The 25,620-nt window shown below is 40.2% G+C and overlaps 1 protein-coding gene across 7 annotated transcripts in view; it reads left to right on the top strand.

Moving 5' to 3' along the window:
* The first annotated feature begins 142 nt into the window (after nt 1-142).
* The window catches only part of CAB39L (calcium binding protein 39 like), a 61,516-nt gene continuing 36,038 nt past the window's right edge, over nt 143-25,620 (top strand). For 2 of the 7 annotated variants that reach the window (XM_058849787.1, XM_058849732.1), the window contains exon 1: nt 17,569-17,950. The gene's annotated coding sequence lies outside the window, so the exon portion shown is untranslated. Of the gene's footprint in view, nt 201-270; nt 376-1,310; nt 1,524-17,195; nt 17,516-17,568; nt 17,951-25,620 lie in introns of those variants that run through there. The other 5 variants (XM_058849758.1, XM_058849742.1, XM_058849751.1 and 2 more) reach the window with 5 other exon arrangements.

Genomic DNA, 25,620 nt, shown 5'->3' with positions numbered 1-25,620 from the left:
GCGAGCTACTGGATGCGGGCGATGTGAGGAGGGCGGGGCCGCGCGCGCACCTCCTTTCCTTCCTCTTTCCATTGGCTGTTGCGGCAGGAGAGGCGGCGGTATCAGCCAATGGGAGAGCAGGGAGGGCGGGGAGGGGGCGGGGCCGCGCTGCAGCGGAGAGGCGGAGCAGGCGGGGCGGGGGCGCAGCCGAGGGAATGGAGGTGCGTCCGCCATCTTGGAGGGGGCGGGTCGAGGGGGGGGCGGGCTGTGGCCGGGGCTGTGGGGGCCGCGGCGCCATCTTGGGGCCGGGAGGAGAGCGGGGCGATGGGGGGGTGGGCCCGCTGCTCTGGGCGGGCGGCGCTCTCTGCGTTAATGTATCGTAATTTACAGCGTTTGGTACGCGAACGGGTTGCGTAATTTCACTGCTGGCCTCCGCACTTCATCTTTGCTGGCTGCTGTGTGAAGCGCTAAATTATCGCTGCTCTTTTCTGTTGGAAGTGTGAAAATAAAGTTTTATATCGCCCTTTAAAATTTTCAGCTGCGTTGCCTTTGCGAGTGTTGGTGTTGTGGCCATGTAAAAATATTTGTCAGAGGGGCAAAAATATAACCACACTCTAAAAAAGCAGAGAGAGTTTTTTTTTTGTTTTTTTGTCCCTTCTTTTTTGCCACCATTTTAAAACTGTAAAGATAAACACAATATGCTTAAATAATTGTGAAAATATTTCCAGTCTTGTAGATATTGCCACTCTTGTGGCGGGGGTTAGGGATGTGATTATTCTGGGGACGGGGATGCTGTGTTATGTGACTCGGAGCTCTCACCTGACCCAAGATCCTCCAGAAGATTTTGATGTCCAGCATCTGCTTTGTACTTCTATAAAGTTTTTAAAAGTACTTCTATAAAGTTATTAAAAAGAGACTTCTCCCTTGTAATTGTTCATTTTAAAATTAAGCACTTGCTTTTCTTGCTGTTGGAACATTCTGCATTATGAGATGATGCTTGCAGATTACTTTCGCTTTGCTGAATTATTAATACGTGTGCTTGTGAATACTGAATGTTAGGAAACACTTGTGGCTTTACAATTGTATATACAGAATAAACAAAATACAGAGAAGATGGAGCCCAGTGCTAGAAGAATCTGAAAGAACATAACTGCCTGCCTCAGACAAATTTTGAATTTATGACTATATTAGAAAGTACTAATAGATGTTGCTTACTATTTGAAGCAAAAAGAATGAGAAATACATCTTTCTTAAAACAAAATTAATGACTTAGGACAAAATTAATGAGTAACTTTTGAAACATGCCTGAGTTTCCTTCATTTTGCTTTTAGCCTGGAGCTGCAAGATAGGCTTTCTGCAACACAGCAGCAAAGTCTGCCAGTGAACCAGTAAGCTCAGTTCTTCCCAAACTTGTTAGGTGGCAGAAGCTCACAAGCAATGCTGATCTGACATCCCAGCAGCCTGCCTGCAGCTCTCCTCCAGCAGCAGTGCGAGCTTCCTGGAGCTCTGCAGTCTGGACCTGGACTGACTACCTGTACCCAGAGGTGAGAGCAGCACTCCCATGTGCCTACATATTTGCTGGCACCTTTGTTGGGGTGGCAGTGGAAGGACTGACTATCCTGGTGAATGGTGCTGTTGACTGAGTTGCTGAATTAAGCTTTCATTACATAATTCTGGTCTTATGTAGTGAGTTAAAATGAACAATTGCATAGACAGGTAGGGTGCAAGGAGCTCCTTGGAGTGGGAGGAGGTGAACCTGGTACCAAAGGGATTCATCTAGTTCTTTTCTCCAAGGATGTTTTTTTCATCTTGAATGCAGTGGGAATTTGGCTTTTTCTTCATATGACCAGGTAGATTTGGGTATGGTAGAGACACATAAGTGAAACTCCAGCAAACAGCAAAGCAATCAAAGGCGTAGACTTTGAAAAGCCATGGGCATTCAGAAAATATTTTTAAATCTGATAGAACTTTTTGTGCTTTTCTGATGAGCTTGACTCTTTGTTTTATTGACTCTTCTTAAAAATTGTCATATCTGTTGAATACTTCTGCCAGCTCCTGCACTGTCACATCTTCCCTGTTGTCCTTGATGATTAACTTGCTCCCTTACAGATGAGTGTCTGCTCTACATTCTTTCAAAATGCAACTTTAGCATAATCTTTTATTTTATTACATTGTCTAGTTTGTGTGGTTTACATGTAGTCACTTGTTATTCACATCTGTCTTCAGTAAGGCAACAGAACAGAGAACAGGCAATGGTTTTAGTGAGGCATCCTTTGGTTTATCTTAGAAATTTTGCTATTACGCATCATTATCTATGAAGACACAGGCTAATATTCCCTGTAGGTATGTTGCTCACTAATTGGACTCATCTCAGACTATTTACAGGCCCCCTGTATGTTTTGTTACTATGTTTTGTAATTCATTTGCTGTTGTAGATATGGTAGAAGGTTTTTTGGATATTATTTTTTTCCAGGTATTAAATGAAAGAAAGGGGAGATTATGGGCTTCTGAGAAGCCTGTAAATTAATTTTGTTCTACCTCTGGTGTAAGCATGTTTGCATTCTTGGCAACTAAAAATCTAACAAATTGTCTGTTTGAGAAGTGGAGGTTCTAAAATCATAGGCTGTTTAGTCCTAAGGGAATCTTAAAACACAGGCAGAGACTGGCTAGGAAAAGGAAAGGAAAAATTTGTGTCACTGTTTTAACAATAGGCTTCTTTCATGTGGAGGACCTAGATGTCTGTTAATTACTAACTGGCTTGAGGGTTTTGGAATCTGGCCCAATATGCTGAAACTTAACCATCCACTGGCTGGCATTTTCTTCAAGGTCTTCATTTGGAAACTGGTAGTGCAATGGATTTCTTCTTTACTGACTGTTTACGTAGTAGAGGTGTTTTCAGTTTCAGCCATATTTGTCTTACAGTCTCGGTGTTCATTGCCAGCAAAGATTCCAGGCAGCTGCGTGAGCACAGAAGGCAAGGACTGGTTTGGACTAGATAATGTCAGACCAAGCTGAGCAGCATGTGTTGCCTTTGCTGTGCCACAGCCCCGCCACACTGATCAAGACCTAAAACTCTGCCCTCTAATTTTGGGTGATGTGAATGAATTAACGAGATCTGAAACCCTATGATTACAAGTGCACTTGAAAGGGCCTGAGATCTCTGGAAACCAGGCAGTAGATGTATATGATGAAAGGAATCCAAACTAAATGGGTGCCTAAAACCCTTTTTACCTTCATTTTTCCATGTGAACACAGCAATATATTTATCTGAAATAAATTTTCACTGGTACTTTCTGAAGAAAGGCTTGTGGTTGTAAAGTATTCTGAACTGTTTGCTCTTTGTGGGTTTGCCTGCAGGGTAAAATATGCACACAAACTATTTTCATTAAATGAACATGTAGCAGACATTAAGCAAGCTGCAAGAATTAATGAATTTGTGGTGTTCCTACTCTGAAGAGATGATCTATGGGGACCCCCACAATTTCATTTTGATTTGTCTTGTAAATCCAAGTGTGGAAGCAGCTGCCCTTGTGGTGCCAGCTGATAGAAGCTTGATGGGCTGGTGCTGGTCTTGGTAGCTGCTTTGCAAAGGCCAGAGAGGCAGTGCCTGGTGTGGAATTGGACTTGAAATAATAAAAGCCATCATGAGGAGGCATGGGGCAACAACCTGAAGTCATTATTATGTGTGGTGAAATAACCACTTCCAAATAAAACCAAAACCTGTAAGGTTTCAAATGTACTAAATGGAATTTGACAAAAACCTTAGAAAACAGGATAGATATGTGTTGTCATGGCTCAATGGTAGAGCTCTTCATGAGAATATTCTGGACTAAACAGTCCTTAGTCACAGCTTCCTGTGGGGAAATTAATTTAGTTGAAGAAAATTCTAATTTTTTAGTTGATTTTTTTCCTTGATCCAGTTCAATGTGCTGCATCAGAACTTGGTTTGGCTTAATTTTGTAGAGGCGTGGAACCAGCAGTAAGGTGTGAAGAACAGGAGGAGCAAGAATGTGGGGGAGTATTGTCCTATTAATATTTATTTCATTTGGGTTTGTTTATAAGCGTCTGAAGGGTCAGGGAAGCCACAGTTCCCTGAACATTTCAAATTGGCACTGTCAAAGAAAGAAACAGTCCAGATGTCCTTGTGCTTCTTGGATTGGCCTGTTCCTTTGTGTCATTACTCAGGGGACTAGTTGGGGTTCAAAAAAACCTCCAAAAACCCAAACAACCCCCTCAAACAAACAAAAACCAAACCAAAACACTCAGACAAATAAACAAATAAAACAAACAAAAACTCCCAAAAAACCAACCAAACAAAAAACCCAAACAAAAACAAACAAACAAAAAACCACCACCACCACCAACAAAAAAAACCCACAAAAACTTATTTGGCTCATCTATATTTACCTGAATAACTTTTCTCATCTAATTTGCTGTGCAGCCACTGGGTGTTTGTGCTTTTCTCAGGGAACTGGAGGTGACCTAGGTGCAAAATGAGCGTCTGGAAATCAATGGATTGCTTTCTAATTTTATTGTTGGCGACATTTATCTCAGTTTAAAGTGCTTGAGCCAACTACTTCTATAGTATAAACAAAGTGGTGGTATGGGCAGAATACTTACTGTATCTAGGTTATTTTGGATGGTCTTATCACACAGCAGGGCCTGGACCTCTCTATGTTCTCAGTTGTGCTGGATCAAAATCCCCTCCTGCCTTTTTACAGACAGTGGAGACAAGTGGGTTTCTATTGTGAGTGCTTGCTTTTAACTTTATTACCTTTTTTCCCTGTAAAATTCTTGAGGGACTGGAACCAAAGAAACTATGTTGAAAGTATGTTTGACATTCTTTCACTAAGTGAACTGTGGGCCCAAATCTTTGTAACCCTTTCTTCTTAAGAAAAAAAAAAAAAAGCTATTTTTCTTAAGAAATGTTACTCTAGTGACTCCAGTGTATGAATCTGGCATTCCTGTCACAGAAGGGCATACATATCCTATTTGTTACAAAGTAATCACAATTTAGATTACATGCAGGCTGGCAAAAAAAAAAAAAAAAAAGCACTTTATTAAGATTAAATGCTTCTAGACACATAATATGCATTTTTTTAAAAAACCCACCAAACTGCTGTTTGTCATAGTGAAGTGTGTGGAATTGGTTTCTGTCAAGTTTGTGATGAGCCAGTTACTTGAGAAGTTTTTGGTAGCATAATTTGCTTTCGCATAAAGTGAATGATCATTTTTAAGAATGAAATGATTTTGTTAACAAATTCATAGGATGGTGTTACAACCCTTGCATTAACAGATCGAGATGTGTGGTTGCAACCTGGATGTAGAAATCAGCAAAAAGGGACAAGATTTTTTTTAACTGTTTTTGCTGCTGCATATTGTAGAAATATTTTTAAATTGCATCCCACCTCTTCCTCCAAGAAAATGTTCATGATTGGATGGATTTTTTTTCTTCTGTTCTTTTAATATTGTTCATATTGATAGAGGTAGTTCTAAAAATTTCATACAATTTACATTTAGTAAGTCCTCCACACTTCTTACTTCTCAAAAAGCTGCACTTTTAGGGGAGGTACCAGGGTTTGTTTTTTTTTTCTTTCTAGCTGTTAAATTTTCATTCAGCAGGCTGATCTGCCTCCCTCTGCAGTCATGTCATTCCTAGAACTGATGCAAGGGAGGTGATGGCAGTAAGGACTAGAATTCTCATTTTGACAGCAATGTGTCCTTAGAGCAACTTGATAAATTGTGAAACAACATTTTAAAATTATTTTACAGCATGAGTTAAAAACACCCTTTCTGATATCACAGTAAAGTTTGTATCTTGTTTTTTCTGCTGCAAGAGACAATAATTAAGATGGAAGAAAGTACTGTTACATAAGTGGATTTTGAAATGTGGGGACAGTTGTGTGACAGCCATCGGCTCTTTGGCTGGTCTTTCTTAAAGATCCTGTGTCAATGTAGCACAGAGGCACTTGTACAAATTTATACATCAAATTTATTGTAGCAAAAATACAGTTTGTTTCCTCTTAGGAAGGAAATTATGTGCAGCTTCTTAAGTCATGGCACTGGAGACTGCTGAAGACGGATAATATTATGTGGGAAGGGTTCATTTCCAGTAGCTGTAGTGTCCTGAGCACTCAGGTCTTTGTTTTGCCTATTTTCATATGTCAGTAGGGAGACATGGCTGTATCAGCTTTCCCTCTTCAAGTGTACCTTTTAATTGTGTACTCTCACTTTCTGCAGTTCACTGGCAGTGAGACAGCTCTCTTTCACTTTTTCAAATAAGCAAAACTTATTCTGGACTACCAGTTCATGGTGGTCACTCACTACCTGTTGCTTTTGGCTACAAGAGAAGCTGTCTGCAATATATGATTTATTTGTTGTTGGAAGTAAGCACCAAATTGAACCTTAGAGAGTGGGTGCAGAACTGCATGCTGTTTGTAGTCCTCTTTTAGGGTAAATATTGTGTATATCATATAATTCCTTGGAAAATAATCTGTGGGGGTTGGGGAGAGGGAAGTAAGTGAGCGAAATAAGGCTGAACCTTCTACATTAAAGGTTATTACCTAGAAATTGTTTTGACCTTTGGTTCTACTTCTTACCTGCAGACCATTAATAGGTCTTGTCTTTTACATTACAATCCATGTTTAGGTCTGTAGCTGCTTGCAACATCTGTACTGCTCTGTTTGCAAGCATCACACACAGCCTTGGGCAACATATGGAAGTAAAAGATAAAGTGCTTTAGGTTGAAGGCAGTTTGAATGAGGACAGGTTTGAATGTACTCTGAGGTCAAGCTGGCTTGGTGGTCTTCAGGTTGTGTTTTTGGAAAACTTTTACCCTTCAAGAAAGCAGCATTAATGTGAGGAGGTACACTCCGCTACAATTCTTCAGTGTTCCACCCTTTTGTCAGGGAAGGGAAGATGCTACCAGAGGATTTGCTGAGATATCCTTATGCTGTTCTGGTTTCTTGGGCAGCAGTTAAGTGCTAGTTAAAAATGCACAGAGATGTTATCCATTGTTTTTCCTCCCTTGCTGAACTCCCTCCACACTGTAAACTGTCTCCTCACCAGGGTTCCTGAGGTCTCAGCACAGGTCATCAGGCCATGGGAGAAGACTGCTGCAAAAACTTGAGGGATTCAGCAAATCTCTGTGCAGTGTGATGTGCTGCTACATAACTGGTACACTTCTAGCCCTGGCTGCAAGAGTGTCTCCCAGAGCTGGGGAGCGGCTGAGGATGTGGGAACACATGGCTGTCTGGAATAGATACAAAAAGAGGGTTTCAGCAAATGGAGGAGTCACGTCTTGACTTAGAAATAGTTCCAGGGCAGCAGCCAATATATAGGAATAAGTACAAGTAAGTTTTATAAAGATGATTACAGAAAATTCACTGGGTTTTCTTTGGGATTTAAGGCTAATAAGAAGTTTAAGAATACCAGGAGCAAAAAGAACAGTGACATTTGTCTGATGGCTGTGCTGAAGTTGTCAACAATGATGCTGAAAATACAGAACTGTTCCATATTTCTGTAGTGAGAATGAAGACGAATATTACAAATTATCACATAGCTGTGAACATATCCATCATATTACAGCAGTAAATAAAGACTGACAGAATACTTTTGAAAATCCATGGAGACTGAGAATTTTTTTTTGCTGTTTAATGTAAAACTCCAAAATTTTAAGGATTGTCATGAAGCAAAATATTAAACATGATTAATAGAAAATATATTAGAAAATGTCTAGTATTTCGGTTAGATTATGGGTTTGATATATTCTGGCTAAGAAAATCAATCTTGAAAATATTACTGTCAATAAGAATATTTTAATTGTTATATAATTTTTTTGATGCTCAGTCATTGGATGTTAGTTTGCAAAAAAAAAAAAAAAATCCCCAAATGAACACACAGTTGAAAGAAAATGCACAATCCTTTCTGACAGTTTTATCTAGGCCATGCAGAGTAGAAAGATGACAAATGATGGCATAGCCTCATGTATTTGATTGAATCAAAGAGCATGTTGGCTGACTCTTTTGAAAGATGGACTCAAAGCTTTGTGAAGTTAATAACCATGGGAAGAGGCTGGATATGCCTTAAAAGATGAGGAACAGTATCTGAAAATACTTCAAGGTGTCAAAACTCATGGGCAACAGGCAGTGGACAAGACACTTCCCTGTAGATAAGTGGTAGCCAAGAGCTGAGAGGAGCTGAATACACAGAATGCAGAGTGGGAGATTTGTTTTGCAGTATTAATGACCTTACTTCTGTAATACAATCAGATTTGATGGGTTATCTTCAAGATATTTTTTAATTGAAGTTGTAAGTATCAGAAAACTGTATCTGTACACTTAACGTAGGTGGTGATGAAGAAGTAGATTTTGAGTTTGTTAAAGTGATTTGATCACATACCTATGCATGAAGAAAATAGAAAGCCTTCAAAGAACACACATTTGCAAACACAGGAATCTTAGTGGCAGGGAGCAGAAAGTAAAACAGAATACGAATTTGCAGAAAGGGAAAAAAACCCAAACACTGAAAGTGGTAACCAATTAACTGTTGCACTCTGTAATTAATGGACTTCACAGATTCTCCAGCACTAAAAATTAGTGTCAAGATACAAAATCTTTTAAAATGCTGCTCTTGTTCAAGAAGCTGTTAAGCTTCTGGAAACCAGAGTAAATATTTGAATTTTTAAAACTCCTTTGCTGGTAGTAACGACCTTCTTTTATTGTTTTGAGAAGAACAAAAACATTTATTTCAAACTTCTTTTAAATCCAAACAAGGTCTTATTTTGTAAGTGTAGGAATCATATAGAACTTGTCTTCAGTTTTGAAAGGAAAGCCAATCCGTGTAAACTGTCACAGAGTCATACTATTTTTTACTTCTGAACTTCCGTGTCATCTGTTTTTAGGGTTTTTTTTTAATGGAAAAACATAAAAATAGGTAATGTGGTTCTTGGGTTAAATTATAAGGTATTAAATAGCTTACATTCACATCTTTGGCTGCTGTGCAGCTCCCTGGATACAGGCCTTTGTGTGCTGATATGTGTCAATGGAAGTTCTTATGCTTGTGAAGGTAATTTCATCCCATGATGACAGCTAGCAGGAGAGCTAGATGTCTTGCTCTGGTCATGGAAAGTTGAACTGATAAGACTTTTGCTGGGTGACCTTCTCATGGGATTCTGCCTGCTCTCAGGAAACAAGCCATTTCTTTTCAGTGGTACTTGGGTGGAAACTCCAAAATTTGCAACAATGCTGGACATAATTTTGTGTCCTTATAAGCACTGCAGTTCTGAAAGAAACAGTTTTGAGACTTCCCTCTGAATTCTGCTATTGGGCCTACAGCTCTTAAAAATTCAAGGTGCTGCATGCATATACAGTAGAAAATATGTTCTGCAGGTGATCAGGCTCAGTATCTAGATAAAAATATTAATTTTTTTGCAAAGATAGTAGATAACTTCTCATGTCTGGGCTAATACAACTTGGGACTCTTTTTTCATTTGAGAGGCGTACATCTTACTCATTTTCAGTGTTAAACATGACTTTTATAAGTGGACAGTAGCAGTCTTTTACCCTTCAGAGGTGTAGATTTTGATGGTAGATAAAGTTATTTTGTGAATGCACACTGCAAAAATGGATAAGAAAATTATCTGTTGCTTCTGTGGGAAGGGAACAGGTATGTGAGTGACCCTTAGCATGAGAAAACTGATTTCTTAAACTATTTTCAGAGGGTGTGACAAAAATTTGTCTATAAAGAGTATAGATCTGTGTTCTGTGTGATATTGAAGCTGTCAGATTTCATTAAGAGATGTCTCAAAGAATGATGTTTGCCAAGAAGATTTCCGTGAGAATATTTGACCTGTTACAGCTTATATATCTAGAGCTTGCCATTTATGTCACATGGTGAGTGGTTTTCTTCCAGGTGTCCAGAGCCTGTCAGGGATCTCCATTGTTGAGCCTACACAGAAATGGAGTTGAATCAAAGCACACTCAGGTGCCAGAGCTGCTCTCCCTCCAAAACAGAAATTGTCCTAAAGATGAACACACTGCTCATATTGGTCCTTGTTCAGGACAGATTTGGCTAAAAAATGCCAGTCTGCAGCGTGCCTGCTTCCATTTAAGGACTTCAAGGCATGACCCTGGTTTATTAATTAAAACAAAAGGAACTCAGCCCTTAATTGGACACTTTGCAGTTGTATGTGTCTGACATAATAATTCATTTGTAATGTCAGTTGTTGGTCAACATGGATGGAGAGAACAGCAAATAGCTTTTTAGTAGTGTGGGAATGTTCATGGATAGGTTTTCCCCACTGGGGAGTAACAGTACTGGACTTAAAAGAATACCCTACAGGTTAATTTGCTCAACAGAGTCAACTTTTGGCCAGGAATGGACTACAGAGGTCTTTAGGAAGGCACTGGAGGTTTTCCTGGGACCAAAAAAATACATTACTAAAATCTGAGATAGGGGCTTTGTAACAACATGGACTGTTCACCACCTAACAGGAAAGTAACATTGAAGTTGTGTTAAAATACTTAATGTGGGACAGAAAAGTGCAAGCACCCTGTGTTTCATCAAATGGCCATGTATCTGTCACATGAAGGCAAATATGTTTGCAATCTGACAAATGATGAATATATTAATTGTTTGTCAGGAGGAATGACTTTGGGGTGCTTGTGAAGACAATTTCTCCTTGTGCAACTTGAGCTTGATGAGTTCTCAAGGTTCCCTATCCTTTTCCAATATGTTAAACTAATGTCACAGGACAAAACTTATAAAGAGTAAAATGTGAGAAGCTGTGGGTTCTCTTTGTCGAGGGAGCAGTGTTTTTCTGTGTGATTTTAGGCAAGTCAGTTTAGAGCAGCACTTAATCAAGTATAACAGCCATTTTTCAAGAATATAGTAATGCTTGGGTTTCATTATTTGACACTGAGAAAAAACTGTAATTCATCATCTTAAAGCAGCAGTTTAGACTTTTAGCCTAATATTCTAGTTTTGTTTTGACTGTTCTGCTTTAGTAGGATTCTTAACCCACATGAGAAGACTCAGAAGTTTGTTGTGTCTGTGGGCATGGTCTCTGGAGACCTGCATCACACAAACTGCAGGACTGTTATGCCAGTCTGCAGGAAAAGGACACAAGTGAGCTGGGCACTGCCTGCTGTGTTTGTTTGTGTTCCATCACCGTAGTGTCAAAGAGCCTTATGGTTTTGAATGCATAAATTTTCCAGTGGGGAGGCTAAGTGGCTTTTCCAAGATCACATAGTGTGACATAAATAGGAACTGACTCTCCTTAGGTCTGAACTCATCTTCTTCATGAGTATAACACCATGTCTCTAGATGGGACTTTCTGGTAGTGCTTGTTCCCTTGTCTAGGGGTGACCACCTGAAAAATACAATGATTCTTCAGGTAAATCCTGTCTCTGCTGCCCTGAAGAAGGAACTAACTGGAATGCAATAAATTGATGCTGGAGCCTGTCTTGTTTGGCCCCTCATCTAGAGGAAATAGCAGTCTCTGAGCTGAATTGGTTGCTCAGTCTTGACAGTCAGAAGCGATCTTAAGTAATCTGTTGTATCTGAGTATTGAAGAAGTGATTTAAGAGTCCCCCTAGAAGGGGAATAGTGCTCCTTTGGGATCTTTAAAGTGAAAGGTGTGTAACTATTCATCACAGTGATTTTGGATCATGCTTCAGGAAACCTCGAAGGTGTTAATTGCCAGAAGCAGAAGAGTAGAGTAGTCCTTCCTCTGGTATATGTTTCTTTTTCTACTTTGCCCTTGGTGTCAACCCCTCTTAGAGATGGGATTTAACAGAGCTTTGTCTTATCCAGAATGATGATTCCTATCTCCTGATATTCTTTAACAGTACATTTTAGAGTGCACGCCTTTGGGTGTTTGCTTGGTGCCACCTCAGTTTCCTTATACTAAATTGGGTGTTACAGTGAGCTCCTCACTGGAGCATTTAACTTGTGTTTTTAATTTTGTGTTTAACTTAATTTTGTTTGTCTGCAAGTCATCCTGAAAGCATCTGATGAAAAATGCTTTAGCCTTCTGTAGCAGTGATCAGTAGAGGAAAAGTCTTAAATTTCAAACTGCCTTCCAGCTTGTCAGAAACAGCCACAATTTGTGTATCAAGAAATTATAGGCATCAAAGGGCAGTTGATCTGCCCAACATTTTCACTGCATATCACCATTGCTGAGGTGAATATACACTAATACAGCTTTTGGCTTTGAGCACTCTTAGGAAGTTTAAAGTTCTGCTTAGGGGTGCTCCATTGTCTTTGACCATCAAGGAAGTTGTAGGGAACATCTATAGGGTTTTTGCATTAGTGTGCCTGGGGGAAGGGGATGTCTTAATCTGTGGTTAACCCTGTGCTGCCTAACATTAAGAAAAGTGCTTGGTGCAGCTATATGGAGATCAGTAACTAAATTCAGTACTTTCAGGAGACTAAACACTTTTTATATTCTTAGACTGTTTCAGAAATGGGAGATCGCAGATAAATGCTTTTATACACTTAAAATAACTTTTCAATTCCACGAAGAAAAGCATTTTTTTAGTGTGCTGCGATAGAAACTGCAAGACTGGCACACATGTGCTGAGTGGTTTTAGGTCTTCAGCAAAGCTCTTTTTGTTGCACCTCTTGAAATGATCTTTCCTCTTCCCATTTTTAATTCTGTGAATGGACCTTGAAGAAACAAACAAACATGGCCACTAGGGTGATTGACAGTACAGAACTGGGATAGAAACAATTTGGAGAGGTGAAAGCTTTAATTATTTTAAAAATACTTGCTTGGCTCTTCAGGCAGTCACTTATTTTGGGGAGCTAGTTTCTGTTTGCATGAGTCTGCAGGTAAAAAACATGATGTTGTCATGAGTTTACTGTTCCTCTGCTCATAAAAGTGGAAGTGCAGGTATGGTTCTCATTTGTGTTTTGTGTTGGGACACAGTAGATAAGGGGCACAATTAACATTTTATAAGTGACTTTAGGGCAGACATAAAATTTAAATGTGCTATATTTTTCAGTTGTTGGGCTGTAGTAACATTCTTTTTAGACACAATTCCCTTGAGAGTAGGAATGCTCAAGGAAAGGGATTCATTTTAGTTGGCTTTCTCTAATGATGGAGCAGGATGCCTTTAAAATGAGTAAACTTTTAAATACATTGGCCTATACATGAAGTATTAATACACAAACATTTCTGGTAGAAAGGCCACTGTCAGTGCTTAGTTTCTGGAGTGATTGTACTAATGAATAACATATTCAGTAAAAATTCATGAGCAGTTTATAAGAGCTATTGCAGATCTTAAAAAACCCCAAAACCCCAACTAAACCAAACATCATCTTAGCAACTGTATTTGCATTAAATAAATGAGGAAGGAAAAGGCCGTATACACTTAAAAGCGCTAGAGGGAGCTAGGAGGAAGAGGGGAAAATAATCGTTGAAGACGTGTCTGCATTTTTAGGAGTAGCTTATATAAAGCATCCATTTAAATCCTTCCACTCACTTCAGCTGAAATGCAGCTACAGGTCAGCCACTGCATCTTGCTGCTCTCTGTTTTCCACACTTCACTGAAGAAATTTCAATTTTCTAGTCCCAAGAGAGGCCAGAAGCTTTGCTGCTTTTAACATGGCTGTAGGGAAGGCCACCTGCCTCCATAGACTGTACCCCTTTTTCTGCCTTATTTTGCATTTGGATGAGCAGCCAAATGTTAATTTGCCTTTTGGTGCTGGTAGCTGTTTTGGGGGTACTGACATACAGGCTCAATTCCAAGCTTGTCTCCCTCCAAGATTACATGGAGAGAAAGTGTGAGTGTTGTATGTCTGTATTTGGGTGCTACTTGATGAAGAATTATTTATTTGCATTAATCTGAAGTGACCACGTTTATCTGAAGAAATTGAGTGTCTGTGAACTCGCAGAATAACAAAGAAGTATGAAGTTACTGTAAAGCATCTTATTTTATGAGGTTTTAGAAGTGTTGTTGGGCACTTTTTATATTGCTCTGCCAAAAAGCTAATTGCTCTGAGTTAAAGTGTAACAGGTTTACGATGTAGATTATATAAGTTACTTGTTTTCAGTCCCCCTCCACCCCAATAAACTGCCAAAATGTTGATATCTTGGGATTTGTAAGAATAGCATGAAATCCTGTGGGGGATGTTCTTTAGTTTTCAGGTTTTGGAGGGTGGGGGAATCTTTTTAGTATGCTAAAGCTTCTCCTCTTGATATTCAGCATTACACAACTAAACCTGTTGCTGTGGAGAACTGAATTTTGATGGCCTGGGGCATTGAGCAATTTGGGGGGAAGGAAGGATTTTGTTGTTATTATTATTAGAGGCTGCTTAGGGCTTTGGAATGCTGGAAATAATCTCAGAGGAGGTACACAGACTGGAAGTGGATGATTAAATAAGCAGAATTAATATATATATGCTGTGTGTTTATCATCTGCTGCTGTAATTTATTTAATTCATTGTTGAAGTTCCCTAATTTCTCTTTTCCACATTAGAAGGAAAATGGAAAGGGCAGGGAAAATCAACCAGAGTTTTCTTCCTTTGTTTTTTATTAGATGGAATGATTTTAAGTTATGAAAGCAGGGACAAATGTTTCTCAAAAGTACTTTAACCATGCCTTAGCCCGAGGACTCTGCTCTCTTTAAAGGAAACAAATAGAATGAAATTTAAATATGTGGAAGCTGGAGTATTTTAGCAGTGCAGAGATTTTTTTTTTTTTTCATGTACTTTGAGATTGTAAAGATTTTTTGTCTATTTTAAATTACATCATTCTAGGTTTTAGATGGCTACAAATTAAGAATTGAAGAAACCATTTTTGGAAATGTTTAATAACCTCTTGGCAAAAAAACCCAAACCAACCAACAGATAAGAGCACCAAGTAATTATGGCTTAATTAACACCTTAATGGACAGGGCCTTTTCCTGTCATCTGAGAATTAACTCTACTTAAGATGAAACAGAGTATTGGAATAGCAGAGAATCTTTTTCCCCCTGCCCCTTTAGCTACCTTGTTTTGCATAGTTTCTTCTTCTGCAATGCAGGGATGGAGGCAGGTGGGTTTCTTGCTCTCCTGCTGTGTAGAGGGCTCCTATTAAAGCCCTAAAATACTTCCTCAGGTAGAAGATGAGCAAAGTTGAACTGTAATTGAGTGCAAATTCAGTTTATTGCTCTGAATCAGGAAAACAAGCCTATTTAGTCTGAATCAGAGGACAGTTACTTTGTAGATAAATTTCTTATACTTCCAAAGAGCCAGGATACTCAGAATCATCTGTGATACTTTATGCAGTGCAGTGGTACACAAATTATCCCCACTGTCCCTTATGTGTAACTAAAACAGCTTTTTTGGTGATATTTCAATCTGTTTTGTGATAGTTCAATTTCAGGGTAACATCTACCACCATTAAACTCCATGGTACAACAAAAAGTTGGGGTTTTACCTGTTGAAGTGATTGTGGATTTACAATGGAAAAGATATAATTTCTCTTGGGACACTTTGCAACCGAAGACAGACAGGTAGAGGAAAGAAGTTTTTCTCTTAAAAACACACAGTGGAAGCAGTGATGTACTTTCATTGTTATGTTGCCGTAGGAAAAGCCAGTACCTTCAGAAGTAGCCCAAGGGCAGGGTGTTTATCATTTGATTTTCACTGTTTATCCAAAGGCTGAGGTATTCAATAAAAAAGAAAGGGCCAATGCCAGAGTGGGTGTAAGGTACCACAAGGACTGGCACCCCTTCCCTCTCCCCACCCAGCTGGGACAGAGCAGGGAACCCCCCTGTTCCAAGGTGCCCAGTGCCAGTCTTTCTCCTCAAGTCCTTCATGCCATGACACATCTGTGCAGGTTTTTCATGTGCCTCCTAAGCTTTTTGGAGAAGGAGGCTGCCTTGAAGGGTGGCTCATCCTGTTCCAAGCATTATGTCCACGGCGTCCCTTGTTGAGCTTTCTGTGGAGGTGGCCTGGAGAGGAAACCTGGCCAGTGATGGCTAATGTGAAGCCTTTAATTCAGCGCTGGAAGAATATTTCACAGGGGGTTTGGAGCAGAAATTGCCACTTGGTGTCACTTGTTGCAGTGCTTTCTGGTGCAGCAGGAGCAGCACTAATTAATCCCTGTTCCCAGTGCTGTTCAGGGCACTCCAAAAACACAGGGCTGCAGCATCTTGATGATCTGTTAGGTAAAGTGTGAGCAGAAATGGTGACATGCTTTATAGATAAGTTGAGGGTACAAATCTGCTGATCTAAGGTTGGCTTGGTTCTTCCTGTGCAAAGGCAGGAACAAATGCAGGGAGGTTAAGGGATGGCTTCTGCCTCTCTGAAGCCAGGAAGGACAGGCGAGTGGCTCTTCAAAGTGAGGATTTGGGATACTCCTGTGTGCTTCAGTTTGGAGCTGGCATTGCAAGCAAAGACCGGTAGCCTTTAAAAGGTGTGTGTTTCATCTGTATTCCTTAGAAACGAGGTTTCCCATGTGTTTTTTGGCTGTCTTTAATTTAGGGCTGTGAATAGCTACTGCAGGTGAGCCTTAAATCAAGATCTGATGCAACTGTAGAGCTGCTAACTCTGCGATCAGCTCCCCAAGCAAATGTAGCATATCAAATTATTTTTAATAATGTAGGACTTTGGCTAGGCTATGCCCTGTGGAAGAAGTGATGGGAGGTAAAGATTTTCCCCCGAGCTGGAGAGCTTGGCAGAAAGACATGCTGGGCACACATCCCTTCTGGGACTCAGCCAAGATCCAGATGAGGATACATTTTAAATCCCACCTGTTAGTGCCCATAGTAAGGCATCCTTCTTTCCCTGCTCTCAACAGCTGGGGGCAGAGGCGACAGCACTTGCCATTCCCTTTGGGAGTGTGTGGTTCTTGCCAAACAATAGTTGCCAAGAGAGAAAAGTGAAGCACTAAAAATTCCTTTAATTACATTTTGCTGTATTTGTATGCTTGATAATGGCTGGTAGTACTTGTTTCAGAACACTTTATACTTTAGGGGGTTTTTTTTGTTTTTTTTTTTTTTTTTTTCCCCATCACATTAGCCTTTGAAAAAATACTTTGGGCTAATGTTTTTTCTTCATCAGGATTTAAATAATTTTGCGCAGAGTATTCTGCAGGTCTTTTTTTTTTTTAATTTTTTTTTTTTTCTTTATTCCCCTCAAGTATGATTGCGGAAAAGTATTTGGATCTTTGTGTAATAACATGTAGTCAGGCAAGAAGCAGCTTAACTTCAGCTTTTCTGAAGGACAGGACTTTGGTGAAAGATGTGGTGCGTGAGCATGTTGATTTTGTTACTATCTTGTAACAACAATCCTCAGTTGGGCTCCCTTATTTGCATTCCTAGCAGGACGGCAAGGTGAATAATTTAATTCCAGCAGCCACGTGATGGTGCAAGGACCCGGCAGCGATGCCTCTCCCTGCACCGACAGACTTTGGAGAGGAATGGAAACTTACAGAAATGATGCGAAATTGTCGCATGTCCTCCCTTAACCCTGGGGAAATCTCTCGGCGGAGCGATCGCTTCATCCTTTGCTTTTCCACGTGTTCCTCTGACGTGGAGTTTGGGGGGTGTGTGTGTGAGCCTGTGAGCAAGACGAGTGAGGGAGTGGGAAGCGGGGAGGGCGGTGGGGGGAAAACGCACAGCCAGGCACAGAGCTGGTCGGAGCAGGAGCAGCGAGGAGCCGCGAGTCCAGCCGCAGGCAGCGGGGAGTGGAAATTTACAGCTGCTTGTGAGCGCCTGTGCATGTCCAAGTGATCCTGTCTGCTCACGCTTTTCCAGAGGCTGTCGGTCTCTGAAGGAGAGGAGCGGGAGGCCGAATCGCGGGATCGCTGGTCTCTGCCACTTGTCGGTGGTCGGCGCGGGGGAATAAAGCGGAATTTAATGGAAGATCACTGAAGGCGGCTGCGGGCGGCGCGGGCTGCAGGGAGGCGGCAGAGCTGTCTTCAGCACCTGGCCATGGGGCTGCGCCGGGCTGCCTAGGAGCCCCCACCTTCCCACTCACAGTAAGTGTCAGCCGAGGTGATGCCCTCCGAGCGACGGAAAGTTGAGCGATTTAATGAAACTTTCCTTTTTTTTCCCGGTTAGCACCAACCTTTTGGTAATAAACCGCTTGCCTGCTTCTTCTCGATAGTTACGCTGGTAGCTTTTTATAGCTTTGTAAACTGTGTTACCAGGAGTGGCTCTTTAATGCAGGCAACCCTAAACAATACTCCTCCTGTTACATAAGGCGCTGGCTCTGCGACCAAGCACTCCGTGTCCATGGAATATCTCTGGAAATGGCTTTATTTACAGTGTGGTTTCCAAAAATAAAATATCTGCAATATATCATTTCTCCTGCTCCTCTCCTCTGGCTGCCTGCAGCTGCGGACTGGCTCTTGAGATGCAGAGGAATAGGAGTGTGGCCACTTGCATAAGCCAGGGGGAAGGAGATGAAGGGAAGATGAGCGTGCGTGTGAAGTGCCACAAGGAACGGCGTGTGTAAATGAGCCAGCCCCTCGTTTGCAGCCGATAGGTCTTGTCCACTTGAAATGCTGATTCTGTGCCATGGGCGATTCATGAAGTCTTTATCAAGCAAAACTTTAATGGAGCTTAAGGGAAGTAGGGGTTTTTCTTAAAAGCAAAGGCTCTTTCTTGGGCTAATATTGTGAATAAAGTGAAATTACTACTATAGAAAATTATTTTAATCCATTATGAAGCTATTGAAAGTAACTCAGCAGATTTGCTATGAACTTGATCAAGTGAATGCTGTGTAGAGAGGTAAGTTTAGTAATATGGGACCAAATGCAAAAATAGTTCCTCACTAATGGATGTAGAGGAAGTCCTATTCCCTCTTGGCTGCTGCCTATGTTATTTAAATTATGTTACCAGTTTCCATTATTTTTACAGTCACTGTTCCTACTAGAAATGGATATTTAACTCGGTTTCCCTTTTACTTAAGTAAATGAAAAGCTGTTAAGGGCTTTTCTGTTAGAATTATGTGTACTTCAGAGACATTAGTTAAGAGAGCTCTTTCTGCATGACTGAGTTTGTGGGAGTTTTGCTATGGACTACAGTTAGGCATCGAATTGAATTCTTAATCTTTTAGGTTTTAAAGATCTCCGTGGTAGCAAATGCAAATTTGGATTCCAAATATTCTTGGCTATTGAATTATTGAATATCCTGCAAATTTGGTGGCTGTAAAACCTCTGGTGTAGTATATTTCTAGTTTTATTGAACATGAAGTAATAACCTACCACTTCTAGCTTGTTCATTAGCATGACTGGGAGAGCCCATGTGATCCTGTGATACAGATAAATGATGCTGGTGTGAGTATGGTGCCACAGGATTCCGTTTCTGCATGGGTGAGAATCTGAATGTTACCTGGCATTGCAGTGTGAAAATTCTGTAAAATAGTAATAATAGTAATAGTAATAATAATAATAATAATAATAATAATAGTAGTAGTAGTAGATATGAAAACACAGGACTTTCAGTAGAAGGACACAAGGTAGTGAAGTCAAACACCTAAAATGTACATAACTTCCGTTCTGTTCTCTGTACCCTAGTCATGATAGATTTAGATTTGATATTAAAAAGAATTTTTTTATGGTGAGGGTGGTGAGACTGGCACAGGTTGCCCAGAGAAGTTGTGAATGCCCCATCCCTGGAAGTGTTCAAGGCCAGGTTCGATGGGGCTCTGTGCAACCTGGTCTAGTGAAAGGTGTCGCTGCCCATGGCAGGGGGCTTGGAACCATATGATCTTTATGGTTCCTTCTGACCCAAACTATTCTGTTATTAGTATTTTGTTTGTATTACCATACATTTATACCCCATTTATGGTCATCACTGCCTCATTCTGGGTTTGGCTGGTGAATATCTGTGCTGTAGCATCTGCTCCAGCAGCCCTGTCTCTGTACCCTCCTTCTGTCCCCTTCTTCTCTTCTTGTGCTGGTACAGCTCTAGACTGTATCTAGGCAGAACTCCACTGGAAACCTGTTTGACCTTTTTTTGCCTCAGCAGGCTATTTTTTGTTAACCTGGGTCACTTCCCTGACCTGGCTCACCATGTGGCCCTGCAACAGCTGAATGGCTCCCACAGAGGCTGTAGGGATGTGAATACATGCGGAGCAGGGTGTCACCATCAAAGAGCGAAACATCTATCAAAATAGATTGCCTCAGTGACCAGGCTGCTTTTCAGTGTTTCATTTTATCCCCTGTGTTTGCTATAAAGACTATAGACATGTATAAAGACTATACATGTGGGTTTTATTTGTTTTTTACTAAAGTGGCATTCAAGCACTCAGTTAAAAAGAGTTAATAATTTCTTTAAGTGCTTCCATAGAGCTACACCACAGCACTTGAGCAGAGCATCCCCATGAGTGACTTCAGTTTCACAACGGTATTGAACAATTGTGTGATATTATTATTCTCATTCTGTAGAGGTGATCAGATTAAGGGCAGAGCTGCCTACTTCTTTTCTATGTCCGATCTTCTGGATACTTGACATCTGCTAAAAAAAGTGGCATTTGTGCTGATGGTAGGCATTACTGTGATGTTTTGTGTGTTCAGGTGAATTTTCAGCTAATATCCATCTTCATTTCAGGTAATGCAATGAGTAGCCAAGGTCAAAGCTTACATTGAGTAAATTCTTGAGTTTTTGGAAAAATTAAATCTCCAAGCAGAGATGGCATTCATTCACCCTAACCATAAAATTGTCCCCTCCTCTGTTTATCTTTTGTCTCACTTGCAGTGTGCCTTCCAAAATCTGCAACTCATTGAGAATTTGCAGAGAAGCTGCTTGTTCCATAGCCTTGATTCCTTCTGCGCATCAAATAAAATGTGGGTTGTGTGAGGGGACTGCACTAGTGTTATAATTCTGTATTGTGATATTGGCTTTCACAAGTGTTAAAATGAATATTATATGTTAAATACTTTTTGGCAATGTATGTACTTTTTGTCTTGCTAACAAGTTTTAAGCTTAAAGGAATTTCTAGTACAAAGCAAGGAAACCCCAGAGGGCAAAGACAGTGGGGCCCAAGCTGTTACCAGCGGAAGAACAATGGAGACCAGGCTGTTATCAGCAGCCAGGACCAGGCCGTTGGCAGTGGAAGGACGGACATGAAGCCCAGCTGTCACTGGTAGCAGAGGGAAGGGGCTCAGACTGTTATCAGTATTGACCATTTGCAGGAGAAAGGAAACCAAACTAAAAAATAATGATGATCAGCAAAAATAAAAACCATACAGAGCATGTTCTAAATAGACAGAACCAGGATGGGGACATGCTAAATACTTCTTGAAAAAGTTTGGATATGCATTAAACCCTCACAGCAGGATGGGATAAAAAGGGTGTTCCCAAGATACCAGGTGTGTTCCTGGCAAGGTGCCAGGGCACCCGGCTGTTTTAACACTTTGCTTTATTTCCTTTGTCTCCTAATTGTCTTTTTGTTTATATTAATTTTTTTTTAATATAATTTATTAAGTGAATCTCATTTTTCACACTGGGGAGAGCAAAAGGACAAACTGGGCTTCTCTGGGTGCTCATCACACATGGGGGCTTCCATCTCCTGGTTTGAGTACAATGCTCTGTCATTGCAGCAATTTTCCCAAATATGGCAGGAGGGAGAAATGAGAACCTCTTCCACTGAATTGTATGTATGTATGTATGTAGAGACTGAATTAGACAAAATGTTATAGAAAGTGTGCTAAGTCAGGACCCAAATATATGGGTCATAGGCACACTGCGGTGAAAGGGAAACTAAAGTATTTTTTTCCATTCCAAAAACTCTCACACAATATGAGTTATTAAAATGTTTTGATTCTGATCAATAGCTTGGAGGTTGGGAGCTGAGGTAAGACAAATGTCTGATACTCCATGAGGAGGAATAACTTTTGCTCATTTATTTTTGAAGACCAGATTTTTTTCCCAGAAGAGCATCTGCAAAGAGTGCATGGATGGGTTCATGTGCTCTCTTCCATTCTTGCTCTCGTGGGCAGGAAGAAGCCTTTGTTACTGAGCTGCTTTAATGAGTCACTTCATAGTGGGAGGGGCTGCTGAGCAGAGTGGTGTTGCTGTGTGCATTTTTCTTTCATTGTGCTTACGAGTTCAGATGCACTATAGTATTTTGAGGAAGTGTATGACTTAAAAGCAAAGAAATTGTGGAGAGCGCCTACAGTCAGAACTAGATCTCTTTCTGTACTTAATAGCTGTGCAAGTTTTTTTTTGTACATTCTCCTTATGATCAGATAAACTGGCAGAAGAGATATTTTGAAGCCTAATAAAGTGTTGGCTTTGTTTTCTGATGATCTAGGTTGCATTCCTGACACAGCCACTGATTTTTTTTTATGTGGCCTTGGGTAAGTCTTGTAATTTCTCTGTGTTTCACCTTTCCCCTTTGCAGAGGAGATAGAATAAAAGTAGGTAGATAGGTTTTTTGAAACTGTGTTTTTCACCTTTGTTAAGTGTGTGTAGGTTTGGAAACCTCTGAGAGACTGGGTGCCCTGAATATGAAAGGATGTTAACTTTGACACGCTACTGAATACCCTAAAACTCATGTCTTGTAAACCACATCCAGCTCTGGATTCAATTCACTGCTTTAGTCCCTGTGGGTTCTTTTTTTCTTTTTTCCTGACTTGAACAGAAACAGACTGACGTTTAGAAAGTGGTTCTTTAATGTTTCCTTTTGGTGTTTCTATGGTTTATCTAATGTAAAGTCTGTGCCATTTTTTTCTCCCAAAGATGGAATGATATTACATTAAAGTATTTTTGTGAAAGTAGAGTTTCTAAAATGTGCTGGACTCCAGCTCTGGTGTCTGAAATGTCATGTTCATGCTGATGGAAACACCAGGCTTAGGAAACTTCATTTCCTCCTACAGCACTGCCGAGGCATTTTCCTCATGACTGGGAGAGACAACCTCTGAGACCAGGAGAGTTAGTCTAGTAAGATACAGCTGTTTCTTTCCTTGGTCTCATAAGCTCCTCTCAAAAGCACCCGTGAAATAACATCATCAAAATTAAATGTTTGTTTCACAAGTTGGCTGGTTCTCCATTATGAATTCAGGAGTGTCCATAATCCATTTCTGATGTTATGAAAACATATGTTGAATAACCATTAGATGGAAAAAGTTTTCCTAGAAAGTGGGAAAGAAAGGGGTTCATTCAGTTAATTCATTCTGTCCCTTGCTGCCAGACAGCAGTGTCAAAAAATTATGAACAGATGCTCTGTAGTATGCCTGGTAGAGTAGGTCATTTCAAAACCTCAAAGCTCCAAAGGGTGGAAACCTTTACATTTCCAGCTGAAGTTTATTCATCAGCAGTTTATAGCCATTTGCTTCTGCATAAATAAAGTGTTATTGTTGTTTAAACCGAAATAACCTTTTTTCAGCTTTCCTGTATTTTTATTCTAAACTATGAAGGTGGGCACTTGTAGCCTCCAAGATATGCTGTTCTTCCCATTTTTCTGGCCATCCAGTGTGCTTCTCTCCACCCACTCTAACCTCTGTTGATGTTGCTTGACTTTGGGTGTTCAGGGCTGTGTGCAGTGTTTAGTATGAAGGTCTTTAGTATGAAGGTCTTTAGTATGAAGTATCAACCTTTGTAGAAAGGCATAAATTCCTTTGGATTTCTACTGACCATTATTTTTGTGATTCATCACAGATTTGCGTCTGTCTTTTTCACATCTGTAAAGCACTTGTGTGTTTGTATATGTCATCAGCTGCTTGTTTTTATCATTGCTGATGGTAAGCCCTCAGCTTGAAGCAGATATTCACAGAATGATTTGGGTTGGAAGGAACCTTTAAGGGTCATCTAGTTCAATTCCCCCTATCATGGATGTCATCAGCTAGAGCAGGTTACGCAGTCCTGTCCGATCTGATCTTGAATGTTTCTGGGGATCTGGAACATCTACAAGTTGTGTCTTGTCCACCATTCAGCATTATCCGATACTTCCTTCTCTTAACTTTTATCCCGTTTTTATTACCTTGGTTCTTGACTCCATCCAGTTTCCCAGGTAATGATATTCCAGTCCTGTTATGTGTTGATAATATCATTATATTTTCAGTCACCACAATTTTTGGATAGGCTCTTAATTCCTATGCCTCTCTAAATATGATCCCATCCACAGATTGCTCTTCCCTTCTCAGTCAGATGATACAATAATTTTCTTCTTCAACTATTTTTTTGGTGCTATATTCAAATCAGTGCATTTCCATGTTAGATACATGGATTCTACCGTGTTTTCTCTGTTTAAAATATATTTATAAGGGATTGTAGTATGAGCTACCTTTGGTGAGCCGGTGTTGCATTCTTATCAGTTGTCATTCATCTTTGTTTTTCAGTTATTTTTAGACTGGTTTCTTGAGAAGATGAAGCTTATGTGGTCACACTGTTCATTTCTCATCCTAATTCTCAGGGTAACTTTTGAACTTACTGTGAAATTTCAAGCAACCTTGACAAAGGACTAGTTGCCAGGAAAAAAAACAAGTTCCAAAAAACATACTGAAAATAAGTGATGTAAAAAATAGGACCTCTAAGCCAAATTAGTGCCTCTACTGAACAGAAGGCCTTCCAAGAAAAAGCTTAGAGAGCAGAGAGCTGATACAAAGAGGAGGACAGGACAGAAATGCCCAGCTGTGATAAAAGCTTCTTTAGTAAGAGCTTGTGCTTTCTTCGATTCTGAAAACTCCAGAAATGTGAAGCAAAAACTGTAGGAGTCCTTGTTTTGCCACTTGTCTTATGGGATAGCCAGCCATAAGACTAAGGAATATGACTCCCAAATCTCACAGAGTGACTTCACCCCCTTGTGCTTCTACCTGTAGCTATGAACAGCACGTGTCCCCCTTGAAGATTCCTGCATGGGGAACCAAAAGGTTCTGCAGCTGCCAGTATGTATTTTCTGAAGTGATGGATCATCTTTTGCCAGGTTAAAAACTGTATCTTGAGAAGGGATAAATCCAAAAATGTTATTTCATGGACATCTGTGGCTCTTCCTGCTTTTCTCTCTGCCCCCCCTCCATTTACATATAGCAGAGGCTTTGCTTTGTATATAGGACTTTGTATCTAAAGAAGTAATGCAGAGACTTGGCTCTGTTCAACAGAACAATGAATTAAACAGTTTCTTGAGTCCTTTCCTGCCCTATTATTGGTGTTTTTGCTGTTGTGATTAAAATACTGGTAGGGTATGTAGTGGAAAAAAATGGTGTTTTATCACTGAGCAGTGCTGTGGTGACTTGCTGGTGATACTGGAATTATGCAGTGGAAAAGTGCTGGTTCTATGGCAAAATTAGTGATTATTTTAAATACACTACTCTAGACAGCCATGTAAGTTACTTTTAGAGAGGAAATAATAGTTTATTGTCAGCATTTCGGTTAGAAATGTGAACTTCATTTTTAAAAATCTCAGAGCATCCCGTTTATGACTACTTAATTTGAAAAATCAATTTATCCCCCCCTGTGCTTTTCTTTGTGTGAAGACTTTTGAGAAGAAAAGATGAAGGGGTGGCTTTAGCAATCAGAGTATACCTACCCCACCCTGGATGAAAATAATTATTTTCTGAAACACAGCTTGCCTGTTAAGCTCCTGATTTCAGATGTTCTCTCTCTTGCATCATCACATCCTCATGCCATGCCTTCAGGATAATAAAAACATGCAGAATCAGGTCCTTCTCAAAGTGTATTGTGAATTATTAATCTTCTGTTT

The sequence above is a fragment of the Poecile atricapillus genome, chromosome 1 (assembly GCF_030490865.1).
Source record: "Poecile atricapillus isolate bPoeAtr1 chromosome 1, bPoeAtr1.hap1, whole genome shotgun sequence".
Taxonomy (NCBI): Eukaryota; Metazoa; Chordata; class Aves; order Passeriformes; family Paridae; genus Poecile; species Poecile atricapillus.
This window is presented reverse-complemented; position numbering and strand designations above follow the sequence as displayed.